The sequence below is a fragment of the Oryctolagus cuniculus genome, chromosome 11, assembly GCF_964237555.1.
Source record: "Oryctolagus cuniculus chromosome 11, mOryCun1.1, whole genome shotgun sequence".
In the NCBI taxonomy this organism is placed as follows: domain Eukaryota; kingdom Metazoa; phylum Chordata; class Mammalia; order Lagomorpha; family Leporidae; genus Oryctolagus; species Oryctolagus cuniculus.
In genome coordinates this window covers 30,428,749-30,442,686 of record NC_091442.1, presented here as the reverse complement: position 1 = coordinate 30,442,686, position 13,938 = coordinate 30,428,749, and positions in this window count along the sequence as shown.

Here is a 13,938-nt window from a genome sequence, read left to right as displayed (position 1 = left end):
AGTTCCCCCTAGGCGCAGGCCTGCCGCCCCCCATTCACCTGCTGTTTTGGAGCAGGAAGAAGCGGCAAGCCCTGGTGTGGCCCGAGCTTCACTTGTCCGGCCGCCTGAGTGCCAGGAAGCGGAGTCTGGACGGCCCCATGCAAACAGCGTTCACTTCTGTAAGAAGGTGCTTTACGGCTTATGTTCAAAGAGCATGACCAGCCACAGTCCTGCATAGACCTTCAGCTGCACACACTGTAGTTTAAAGCAAAGCGGGGAAAAACCTCAATGGCTAAGCCTGCTAAGACGTGTTTTGCACTCTGCTATTTGTGTAGCCTGTAAGGCAACCTGTAACCTCAAGGCTCCTGTTCTTGGTATAGTTCTGAACGAGCACCTGTAACACGTATTCCCGCACGAGCCCTCTGCCGCAGTCCCAACCAATCCCTTTCTCCCACCTGTTCGCCCAGCAGCTGCTCTGGGCACCCAATCACCTGCCCCGGCTTAGGCAGGACTGTGACTCAGCCAGTGAGGAACTGGGGGAAGAGACTGGGACACTAGCGAATAAAAGGTTGCTTGGATCCTGTCTTGCATGTGCCTGCCACCAGACACCCACCCTGCGAGATGGTAAGCAAAGCCTCGCTTCCCACTCCCTTCATGTCCGACTCCATCCTCCGGTGGGTAAGTGGTCTCACGTGGGCTTATTTCCCACAGCGTCCCAGGGTGCTCAGGTCTCTGGTGACTCTGTTTTATCATCGAGAACGCGGGGGTGGAGCCACAACGGGCACCACCCTCCTTCCCCGAAGCTCCATGTGCGTGCACCCCTTGGGGAACCTCACCAGGCCGCTGGGCAGGAGCACCCACAGGTGAGTCTTTCCTACACTGGTTACCGGAACCCATGGGAGGAGCTGCTCCCTTGGGGCTCTGGCCTGAGATTTAAGGTCAGGGCCCTGGTGTAATCATGGTTGCCATGCGCTGAGACCCACACGGGGACGTTGCCATGGTTCCTGCCACCTGCACCTTGCTTTCCCAGTTTGTGCTGCAGCCTCTGTGGTGCCGAGCACCCATATGTGGATACAGCCATCTTGGGAAAATCCTATCTGCCCCCAGCTGTGTGGCCAATCCCCGGGGGTGGGGGGATGGGGAAGATGTGGGAGGGGCAAGTTCCCAGGCCCAGCCCCTGCACAGCCTGATTCAGTCTAGGGGGATCCCCCCGGGAACCTGTACTCTCAGGGTGGGTGGGTGACCCTTTATTAGAGTCCCTGCCACAGGGGTTGAGGGTTTGGGTCCCGGAGTCAGAGGGGCTTTCTGGGGCAAGCCATTTAACTCTTGTGAGTCTTAGCTTTCCCATCTGTGAAACGGGCACCGTAATGCCTACATCATAGGTTCACTGTAAGGATTAACATGGAGTTTGTTAGGAGCCTAGCAGAGGGCGGTCTCCATGAGTCTTTGCTTTTCACACCTGGAAACCAGGCTGCTCCGGGGAGGGGGTGGGCAGAATGGCTCTCAGACAGAGTGCAGGGTCCTGGGGTACCCACCGTGGCCCACGGAGAGCCTCTTCCCTCCATGGAGTGCCCAGCTGGACCCCAGCGCCCTCCCTCTGAGGGAGGCTCATGGCTGGTTTCCCCATCTGCACCGGGGGGCAGCGCTGAACACGGGATGGGCCGCTCCTGCCTGGTGGGCGGTGCCAGCACACAGGGCATCAGAACCGGGCCCTGTCCAAAGTGGGGAGGAAAGGTGAGCTTTCGTCATGCCACTCTCCTGCTTCCTAACCCTTATCAGCTCCCGTGTGCCAGAGGAAAAACCTTCTTCAGGCCCCCCCCCAAATAAATAATAAATAAAAATAAAATAAATAAAAAAGAGACAGCCCTGTGACCTAGGCAAATCAGCCGAGTGCTGTCCTTTTCACAGTCCCAAGCCACCCTGCCTCTGTCCCCAGCTTCTCCCCGCCTGCTCAGATCCTATGGCTGCTGCCATTGCAACTGCACGGCCTCGGTTTCCCAGCATTTACCCGCACCGCACCGTGGCCCCAGACAGCACTCCCCGCACCCCCGTCTGAATTCTGACTCTGAAGCAGAATTCCCAGCCCGTCCCCCTCGGTCCCTTGGGTCCCGGCACGCTGCCATCAGTTTTCCAGTCACCTGCTGGTCCCTGAGTTGCACACGGGTCAGGGCAGGTGTTAGGACCCCAGCCGCACAAGGCGCAGCGGCAGGGGGAGAGCGAGCAGGTTGAGGAGGGGGTATGGGGTGGGGGGAGGTCTGTTGGAAGAGGCCAGGACGGCTGCCGGACCCCTTCTGGAAAATGGACGCTCTGAGCAGTCGGGATTGGGATGGCTGTGTGGGATGAATTAAAGAACAAGGAAGCGTGAGCTTGGAGGAGAAGGGGACACAGGACGAGGGGTCTCTGTGGCTGACACCAATTGCCCCCCACCCCCGAGCCTCTTGTTCTCATCCGTCCAGTCTTGGCCACTCTGACTCCGAGGCTGCTTTTGTGCCGGTCTCACCCACTGAACTGCAAATTTCTTGGCGCTCCCTGCTCCCCTTCCACCCTCCCCCGGAGCAATGCATTCTGATGATGCGTTCCCACAGCTCTAGTTACTGAGAGTGACACACAGAAACGGGAGTGGTTGGGAGTCAGTCACTTCAGGGACGCAGTTCAAAGTAGATGCGTAATGCGTCCTGTCGTAGCGGGCACTGGGGTGCATTAACGTGGGAAGAGCGAGCCCCAAGAGGGACGATGAATCAAAGAAATCTTTGGCCACGGCCACTCGGCACTTCCTAGATGGTGAATTCGAACGGTTGTTTTCCATTCGGCCACTAGAGGGCGCTCCAGGTAAACAGATTCTGAGGCTCCTGTCCTTCAGCCTGGACTTTCCGGGTAAACTCTGGAATCCTTGCTGTCCCCTGGGGAGGGGCCTCCCAGATCCGCTGCACCTTGCCGGGATCTCAGGGTGTGGGTGTTTACCGTTTGCTCGCATTTCTGAGCAGAGGCCTCAGTGGTCTGCCGCTTGCTGGATGCAGAGTAACTGGAAAAGGCAACGTGACTTTTGTGCAAAGGTGAGTCCTGTGCCTTGAGCCCTGAGCTGGTCCTGGCCTGACCAGTTTCTAGAGGTGTATCAGTGAGAGAATCCTTCTCTCCTCTGGGCCTGGTCTCCCTCTCTAGACACTGCGTGTCAGCTCCAGGCTGTCCTGGGATGCCCTCAGCCCATACGTCCCACCTGGGCGGTGGCCAGCAGTCTCCTCCACAGTGGGACCTTGGTGCCCACTCTGTGGCCTCTTGTAGGGAACCGTAGACATGGATCCCAGCACTTGCTGCAGTAGGAGCTGCTGCTGAGGTCCGCCCCCCACCCCCCCCACCCCCCATCCACAACCAGAAGAGAGAGATCTGGGAAAGCCAAAGACACCCAGGGCACTCCTGAGAGGTGAGAACACAGTAGGATACTGTTCATGAAAACTCTTTTTTTTTAAAGATTTATTTATTTATTTGAGAGGCAGAGTTACAGAGAGAGAGAGGGAGAGCCAGAGAGAAAGGTCTTCCATCTGCTGGTTCACTCCCCAAATGGTCTCAACAGCTGGAGCTGGGCCCATTCAAAGCCAGGAGTCAGAAGCTTCTTCCAGGTCTCCCACGTGGGTGCAGGGGCCCAAGCACCGGGCCCATCTTCCACTGCTATCCCAGGCCATAAGCAGAGAGCTGGATCGAAGTGCAGCAGCCGGGACACAAACCGGCATCCATATGGGATGCCGGCGCCGCAGGCGGGGGTTTAGCCTGCTACGCCACAGCACCGGCCCCATGCACTCTTACAAAACACAGGACCGTGGCATGTGATTTTTGAGTCATTCTTGTGTATAACAGCAGAGCAACACGCAATCGAACGACACATCGCTCAGGTTGGGGGCAGTCTCGGGAGGGAGACAAGCAAGGGTGAGGAGGCAGCACACCAGCGGCTGTAGCACCTTATTTCCTAAGGGAGAGGCAGACAGTATTCAAGCATACATGGCAGCATGTCGACCAGATGTCTGATAAATCTGGCTTGCTCTTCAATGGCTTCCTGTAATCCTTTCTGTGTTTGAGCCATTTTTTAATTAAGAAGAAAAACATTTGTCTGAAGTTCTTTTTAAAATGAACAGATTGCTCATGGGGCTCTCAGGCTAACGCTTGGTGTGGGGCAGCTTCTTGACCTGGCTGAGTTCTCCGTAGAGGAAGACAAGCATTCCCAGGGTAGCCCGAGGCTCCCTGGGCCCAGGACGGGGCAGGAGAAGCATGGAGGAGGCAAGTGTCTCAGCAGCCACACACGCTCTCAAGTCCGCAGGGCTTCGTCTTTCTGCTGTGTGGACGGGGATGGGGGCCATCCTAGCTACTTCGCTGCACTGGAGCAGAGCAGATGGGCTTTGTGGGAGCAACCGGGGAATAGCAGAGAGATGCAAGCCCACAAAAGGGAGTTCACTGCCGGAGCTGTGGGTCCTGGGTCTCCTTTATTAGCAGCGGCGACAACCACTGAGGGAGAAGTGTGCAGAGGGAAGGAGGAACAAAGGCGAAGGAGAGCCTGCCGCAGAGTGGAGGAGACAGCCGCTCCGGCTGGATCCCGGCTGCAAAGCTATCTTCCGAGCCGCTGCCAGTTATACCGTATGAAAACAAGAGATCCCACTGGTCATCGTCATTACAATGTAACTCCATGGTCACATGGCTTCCTCTGGTGAGTCAATGCTTCATGGAAGCCACAGGGCTTGAATTTCAGAGTCTAAGTCATCAACACAGAGACGCTACCAAAGAAACATGTATTAAATATCAATGTGGAATCGGACGGAAGAAAGCGCACTGCCACGTTTCCAGCCGAGACTCTGTGCTACAAACCCTGCGGGACAGGCGTGCACTGGATGGCTCCTGGAGGCTCAGGTTCAACGCAGTGGGTGGTGAATTTTCTGGGACAAGGACAAGGCAGCTTCTGCTCTGAACGCATAGCGCTCCCAGGAAAATGTCAATCCATTAAACGTAAGTTTTGCAGGAAAGTTGCTGATGGCATAAAGCAATGTTCAGGGGTGGGCATATGGCAGAGCCGTTGAGATGCTGCTCGGGATACCTGCAGCCCACACTGGCGAGCCTGGTTCTTGTCCCATGTCCGCTGCTTCTTGTCCAGCTTCCTGCGAAGGCGCACCCCAGGAGGAAGCAGACGATGCCTCAAGTGCTTGAGCCTCTGCCACCCACGTGGGAGACCCAGCCCAGCCCTGGAGTGAACCAGCAGGTGGAAGTTCTCTCTCTTCTTGTGTCTGTCTCTCTGCCTTTTGAACAAAATGAAAATACATAGATTTTTAAAACAATTTTAAAAAGTGCTCAGATGTCCGCCAGAGACTTTCTGATGGCTGATGCCAGCGACAGCAGGAAACTAAATGCACAGTGAGTGGTGGTTACGTGGGCCCCTCCCCCTGGGCCTGCCTCTGGCTTGGTGCCACCTTCCCCCCCAGCTCCTAGTGTGCCCAGAGCATCTCCACCTCAGCACATGCCTCCTATGGTCAATGTACCACCCTGTGCTATTACAGACTGCAGGTTTAATGTAAGTTTCAGAAGGACTCCAAAATTCCAACAGGCTGCTTGGGGAGGGCAGGACTGTGAGGTACAAGTGCACTTCTAAAAGTTCATGACAGGGCCGGTGCTTTAGCTCACTAGGCTAATCCTCTGCCTTGCGGCGCCAGCACCCCGGGTTCTAGTCCCGGTCAGGGCGCCGGATTCTGTCCCGGTTGCCCCTCTTCCAGTCCAGCTCTCTGCTGTGGCCTGGGAAGGCAGTGGAGGATGGCCCAAGTGCTTGGGCCCTGAACCCCATGGGAGACCAGGAGAAGCACCTGGCTCCTGGCTTCAGATCAGCGCGGTGCGCCGGCCGCAGCGGCCATTGGAGGGTGAAACAACAGTAAAGGAAGACCTTTCTCTCTGTCTCTCTCTCTCTCTCACTGTCCACTCTGCCTGCCAAAAAAAAAAAGTTCATGACAAACAGAACTAAAAGGTTGATTGTGGTGTGAAAAAGTTTCGAAATCCACACATGCAAGAGAGCTTCAAGTTCATGGAAAATGCATATTATGAAAAACACTATGCATGGATTTCTAAAAAAGTTTTGGACCAAAATAAATGAATCTTTTCATGCCATTCCCAAGAATTTTTTGGCGTGCCCTTGTAAGCAGGCTTGCCGTTAGACAGACCTGGCCGTGAGTTCCACTTTCCACTTGGGGCTGCCAGGATCTGGGATGGCCGACAATGACCCCTGCCTTCTGGTGTTGGTACCCTCGATAGCTCCCTCGCACATGGGATGAGGGCGGTCCTGGATGGCCAGCAGATTATGAGGTCTGAGGCTAGGCTGCTTCCATCTGGGCCATGTGGCTTGCTTCTCCTTGGGGAATGCTGTGTGGGGAGACCCCGTGGAAGGGAGCTGGGGCCTCTGCTGGCACCCAGCACCACGGCCACCCTTGCACGTGGAGTCACCAGCTGACTGCAGTGTCACAAGAGACCCCGTATTCGAACCACCCAGCTTCTGCGTTCCTGACTTACCAAAAGAATGACACAATGATTACTGTTGTGTTCAACCCCAAATCGGGGAGTGAGATGTGATACCAGCCATACTGACAAGAACTTAATGTTTCTTTTTCTTTTTTTTTCCTTATTTGCGAGTACATTGTTCTTTTTGATGCCACTGTAAATGGAATTTTTTCAACTTTTACTTAATAAATATAAATTTCCAAAGTAGAACTTTTGGATGATTATAGCGGCTTTCCCCCCATAACCTCCCTCCCACCCACAACCAACCCATCTCCCACTCCCTCTCCCATTCCATTCTTCATCAAGATTCATTTTTAATTATCTTTATATACAGAAGATCAACTTAGTATGCACTAAGTAAAGATTTCAACAGACTGCACCCACACAGACACACAAAGTATAGAGTACTGTTTGAGTAGTAGTTTTACCGCCAATTCGCATAGCACAACACATTAAGGACAGAGATCCTACATGGGGAGTAGGTGCACAGTGACTCCTGTTGTTGATTTAACAATTGACACTCTTATTTATGATGTCAGTAATCACCCGAGGCTCTTGTCATGAGCTGCCAAGGCTATGGAATCCTCTTGAGTTCACAAACTCTGATCTTATTTAGACAAGGCCATAGTCAAAGTTGAAGTTCTCTCCTCCCTTCAGAGAAAGGTACCTCCTTTGATGGCCTGTTCTTTCTGCTGGGATCTCACTCACAGAGATTTTTCATTTAGGTCATTTTTTTTTTTTTTTGCCACAGTGTCTTGTCTTTCCATGCCTGAGAAACTCTCATGGGCTTTTTAGCCAGATCCGAATGCCTTAAGTGCTGATTCTGAGGCCAGAGTGCTGTTAGGGCATTTGCCATTCCATGAGTCTGCTGTGTATGCTGCTTCCCATGTTGGATCATTATCTCCTTTTTAATTCTATCAATTATTATTAGCAGACACTAGTCTTGTTAATGTGATCCCTTTGACACTTAATCCCATCATTATGATCAATTATGAACTTAAACTGATCACTTTTATTAGTAAGATGGCACTGGTACATACCACCTTAATGGGATTGAATTGGAATCCCCTGGCACATTTCTAGCTCTACCATTAGGGGTAAGTCCGAGTGAGCATGTGCCGAATTGTACATCTCCTCCCTCTCTTATTCCCACTCATATTTAACAGGGATCACTTTTCAGTTAATTTTAAACGCCTAAGAATAATTGTGTGTTAATTAAAGAGTTCAACCAATGGTATTAAGTAGAACAAAAAAAGGCTAAAATGAATAAAATACTAAGTTGTTCCTCGACAGTCAGGACAAGAGCTGATCTAGTCATTGCTTCTCATAGTGTCCAGTAAATGGAAGTTTTTTTTTTTTTAAAGATTTATTTATTTACTTAAAAGGCAGAATTACAGAGAGAGAGGGAGAGGTAGAGAGAGGGAGAGAGATTTTTCCATCTGCTGGTTCACTTCCAAAATGGCAGCAAAGGTGGGGGCTGGGCCAGGCTGAAGCCAGGAACCAGGAGCTTCTGCTGGGTCTCCCACATGGGTTCAGGGGCCCAAGGCCTTGGGCCATCTTCCACTGCTATCCCAGGCCACAGCAGAGAGCTGGATCAGAAGAGGAGCTGCCAGGACTCGAGCCAGCACCCACATGGGATGCCAGTGCTGCAGGAGGCAACTTAACCCACTATGCCACAGCACCAGCTGCAGAACTTAACATTTCTTAGTTTTGGGGGGCATTCAAGATTGATATTCACTTGGGGAGACACATACAGTTACATGATTGCTGGAATCTTTACATATTTTTATAGTGCTTAGTAAAGAGCCTTGTACTGTACACCCAAGATCTCAGATGGCTGGTTCCCCAAGGTACCTTCTAAAGAGAAACCCTCTTCAGAGCAAGGTGACATCATCCTTGGCCTCAGGTTCTTTCAACAGATAATCTGGCAAATACCACATCCAGCCCACACCCCGAGACAGAGTGGCACGCAGTGCAAAGCAGAATTTGCCACTGTGAAGACATCTGTCACCTAGGGCTTTTGTGATAGACAAATGGAGCACAGGAGAGACACCAAACATTGGGAGAGGGGCAAATGGACCTCATGAAAGAGAAAAGAACCTTCCATTGCTTCTCAAGACCCGGGCTCAGCCCTAGGAATGGCTGAGCTCAGACCCTTCTCCTTGCTGTCCTCCAGAGGGTAGCTGGACCTCACATGGGGGAGCCAGACTCCCACTTCTCTCAAATACCCTGTCTCCAGCCTCAGTGACAGACTGCCAGTTTCCCTCCTACATGGGCCTGTGAAGGGGACTAAACTGTCAAGAAGAGCAAGGCACCCTTCTCTGAATGTCCTGGGCTGGGTGAGACCTGGAGACCCCAGAACACAAGAGTGAAGTGGGGGGTTTCTCCAGCCAGAGAGAAGGAGGCTCAGAACAGCTCTACCCGACGGGGTTGGGGGGAGGATGACGGTAATATTTTTAAGGAGTTATTTATTTATTTGAAAGGCAGAGTTACAGAGGAAGAGGCGGGGGGTGGTGGTCTTCCATCTGCTGGTTCACTCCTTAAATGGCCACAATAGCCAGAGTTGGGCCAATATGAAGCCAGGAGCCAGGAGCTTCCTCTGGGTCTCCTATGCAAGTGCAGGGGCCCAAGGACTCAGGACATCTTCTACTGCTTTCCCAGGCCATAGCAGAGAGCTGGATCAGAAGCAGAGCAGCCGGGACTGCCAGTTCCCTGCTAATGTTATTGGGAGGGGAATGCAAGATGGCTCAAATGCTTAGGCCTCTGGGAGACTCGACTGGAGTTCCAGGCTCCTGGCTTCGGCCTGATCCAGACCCAGCTGTGGCCATCTGGGGAGTGAACAAGTGCACAGAAGACCTCTCTTCTTTCAGTCGCTCTGCCTTTCTAAGGAAGTTAGACAGCGAGGCCCAGCCTGCTGGTCACACCCTGCCTGGCTCTTCCCCTACCCATCTGCCCTAGTGGATGCGGTCGAATTCAATTTCTCCCTGACTCTCAGCATTTTGATAGCCTGATACCACCTGGCATATCTTTCCCAAGAAGCCAATACGGGCCCATGCAAACCCAAAGCCTCAATTTGACATCATTTCTAGCATGCCCTGTACTTTTCTGCTTCAACCCCAATTCCAACATCCGCTGCTTTCCACCCAGCGGGCACCCACAAAGGGTCTTCCCCCTGATGCTGCACGCTCGCCCTGGCACACTGCTTTGAGTGGTGCCATCTGGAATATCTGATTTCTCTGAGCCTTTGTTAGGAGTTACACACACTGCCAGCTAGGAGCTCTCTGCTTCCACCCTGCACAACAGCTTTGATGAGTGATTCTGAAGTGTTTAGGATGGGCAGGGGGGCTCTGGCACCATGAGGGAAGGGCTTTCCATCCCTGAAGCTGCTCGGCAATCCTCTGCCAGTCTGCCAGAACCAGGAAGTGGGTCCAGAAAATCTCCATGTCCTTCGACCCTCAGAGCTCTTTGTTTATCGGGGGGGGGGGGTTAATTATTATAAACAAAATTATAGCCGGCGCCGCAGCTCACTAGGCTAATCCTCCGCCTAGTGGCGTCGGCACACCAGGTTCTAGTCCTGGTCGGGGCGCCGGATTCTGTCCCGGTTGCCCCTCTTCCAGGCCAGCCCTCTGCTGTGGCCCGGGAGTGCAGTGGAGGATGGCCCAGGTGCTTGGGCCCTGCACCCCATGGGAGACCAGGAAAAGCACCTGGCTCCTGGCTCCTGCCATCGGATCAGCGCGGTGCGCCGGCCGCAGCGCGCCAGCCGCAGCGGCCATTGGAGGGTGAACCAACGGCAAAGGAAGACTTTTCTCTCTGTCTCTCTCTCTCACTGTCCACTCTGCCTGTCAAAAAAAATTATAATTTCTGTTCACCCCCTCTTGGGGCTGGGAGCCTTGGGCCGTCACCGATGCACCTGCCTCTCTTTCCTTCAGCCTCCTGGAAGGCAGGTCCTGTGTCTTCCCCACACTGCAGCCCCTGGCTCAGAACTTCATGGGTACCAGGCACGCTGTGACTTCATTTTTAACACGTTGCTGAGATATAGAAACGGGCACTCAGGGCAGAGTGGCTCATACAAGGTTCAGGCCTGCTAGGAAGCTATGCTGGACAGACGGACAAATGCAGAGTGCTCTCTGAGTTGAGTTGAAGATTTTAGCTTTCCTAGGTCTTTTAATAAGATGCCATTCCTTCAGCCTATCTCAAAACAATTGGCCCAGGCGGTCACAGGCTTTTAAAAGCAGAGCACCTTCGATGAAGGAATATTCTAATTTCTGTGGGCTCTTGAGAGCTCAGAGAGCAACAGAGACAACCGTGACAGAACAGAGAGCAGGCCCCAAGCTAAGCGTCACTTTTCATTTTATTTTGCCCAAAATTAACTTATTTTCATTCCATTTTTCCATGAACACATTTTAAAAAGATTTATTTACTTATTTATTTCAGCGTCACAGAGAGTCACCCCGAGCTAAGCGTCACTTTTCAGGTAGTGTCAAGTGAACGCACTGAAGACTGCGGGAGAAGGCAGACTTCTCTCTCGGCTAAGCGGGAGGCTGGCGTCGGAGGCCTCTGATGGGAAGCTTCCAGCTGCTGCGTCTTATGCTTGGCGTGTTTGCAAATCGCAGCTCCTGGATGTTTGTGCAGCCTACAATCTCTGCTAAACTGTCTCTCCACGCAACCACCTTGGAGACCCCTGTACCCCGCGGCGGCAGCTTCCCCCTGCGTCCGCGCTGCCTCGTACCCGGGTGAGAAGCGAGGAGCTGTTTTGCAAGAGCGCCCTTCTTTTACCTTGATTCATCTGTGTTTTCAGGAAAAGCACTTGTCAGCCCAGGAAACCAACAGGAAGGCTTTTTATGAAGCATGAATGCGTCTAATGAATCTCGCGCACCTGTCGGGGGCTAAAAGTGCCCGCGTTCGGCTTTCTCACTGCTGTGACTTATACCATAAATCTCCACCATACTTTGTTTCCTTTTTTTTTTTTTTAAGATAGATTTATTGGAGTCAGAGACCTCCAGCCAGCGTGGCATGGAGGGGGCTCCAAAAGAAGCGAACCCCCTGTTTCCGTTTAGAAAATCGTCTTGTGCAATTTGGGATTCTGTGGGGTTTGTGTTCAGTGTTGCTGTCAGAAGGAAAGCAAGTCAGTGAAGGAACAGTCACTATTGGACGTCCTTCAAGAAGTTCTTCAGGGGCCGACACTGTGGCACAGCGGGTTAATGCCCTGGCCTGAAGCGCTGGCATCCCATATGGGCGCTGGTTCAAGTCCCGGCTGCTCCACTTCCGATCCAGCTCTCTGCTATGGCCTGGGAAAGCAGTGGAAGTTTGCCCAAGTCCTTGGGCCCCTACACCCACGTGGGAGACCTGGAAGAAGCTCCTGGCTCCTGGCTTCAGATAGGCACAGCTCAGGCCATTGCGGCCAATTGGGGTGTGAACGGCCAATTGGGGAGTGAACTGGCGGATGGAAGACCTCTCTTCTCTCTCTCTGCCTCTCCTCTGTGTAACTCTGACTTTCAAATAAATCTTAAAAGAAAAAAAAAAGTCCTTCAAAAAGATCATGCAAAAAGGAATGAAAAGATAAGTTTATATGAGGACAAAATATTTTAAAATCCATGAATAGTTTTGTTAAAATATGCATTTCCATGAGCATAACAACCACCTCATATGCATAGATTTCAAAATTATTTTGCCCAAAATAAACTTATTTTAATTCCATTTTTACATGAATATTTTAAAAAAATATTTATTTATTTGAAAGGCAAAGCTATGGATCGAGAGAAGGAGAGACAGAAAGAGAGAGGTCTTCCATCCACTGGTTCGCTCCCCAAATGGCCACGACAAGGGCTGGACCAGACTGAATCCAGGAACTAGGAGCTTCCTCTGAGTCTTCCACGTGGGTGCAAGAGCCCAAGGACTTAGGCCATCCTCTGCTGCTTTCCCAGGCACATTAGCAGGGAGCTGGGTGGGAAGTAGAGCAGCCGGGACTCGAACCAGTGCCCATATGGGATGCCGGCACTGCAGGCCATGACTTAACCCCCTGTGCTACAGCACCGGCCCCTCCATGAACATTTTGAAGTGGTCTCATACATGTGTAAGTGTGGATGATATAGATATGGAGATGTAGGTGGCAAGATGGGAAAATTTTAGCTTGTGTATAATCAGTGTAAATTTTACTTGTGTAAAATCAGTGTATATATACAAAGAGAGAAAGGATTCAGTTTAGGGTCCAACACATTCGTGTGGTTTTTTTTTTTTCAGGCTGCAGTAAAGGCTTAGTGTGGTTCAAGTGCCTAAAGTTGATTTCCTAGAGGAAAACATGTGGTGGTTCCAAAACAGGGGTCAGAAAACAGAGCATTCCCCTAGGCAGCAGCAGCCAAGATGAACACAATTGACAGGATGCACACACATCATTGGTCAAGCTTGATAAAAATACATCAGAAATATGTGGAATATGGAAAGTTTATTGGCAAAAATTTATATTAGATCTTATATTAATATAAAACTTGATTTTTAATCTTTTTCTATTTTTTTCTAAGCAAGTGAAATGTGCTTTTCTGTGTGTGTGTGTGTGTGTGTATACATGAAGTTCCTTTGTCATTGATATAGAATCTGATTGCTTGTTTATTAGTTAAAAATTATAATATCGGGGCCGGTGTTGTGACACAGTGATTTAAGCTACTGTCTGTGACACCAGTACCCTATATAAGAGCCAATTCCAGCTGGCGCTGCAGCTCAATAGGCTAATCCTCCACCTGCGGCGCCGGCACACCGGGTTCTAGTCCCGGTCGGGGCGCCAGATTCTGTCCTGGTCGCTCCTCTTCCAGTCCAGCTCTCTGCTGTGGCCCAGGAGTGCAGTGGAGGATGGCCCAAGTGCTTGGGCCTTGCACCCACATGGGAGACCAGGAGAAGCACCTGACTCCTGCCTTCGGATCAGCGGTGTGCCGGCCGCAGCGCGCTGGCCGCGGCGGCCATTGGAGGGTGAACCAATGGCAAAGGAAGACCTTTCTCTCTGTCTCTCTCTCTCTCCCTGTCCACTCTGCCTGTCAAAAAAAAAAAAATAGCCAGTTCAAGGCCCAGATGCTCCTCTTCCAATCCAGCTCCCTGCTAAAGGCCTGGGAAAGCAGCAGAGATTGGCCCAAGTGCCTGGGTCCCTGTACCTACGTGGGAGACCCGGATGAAGCGCCTGGCTCCTGGCTTTGACCTGGCTCAACTATAGCCATTGTAGCCATCTGGGGAGTGAACTAACGGATGGCAGATTTCTCTGTCTCTCCCTCCCTCTCTATAAGTCTGAATTTTAAATCAATCAATCTTTGGGGCCAGTGCTGTAGCATAGTGGGCTAAACCTCCGCCTGCAGTGCCAGCATCCCATATGGGTGCCAGTTCATGTCCTGACTGCTCCACTTCTGATCCAGCTCTCTGCTATGGCCTGGGAAAGCAATAAAAGATGGCCCAAGGCCTTGG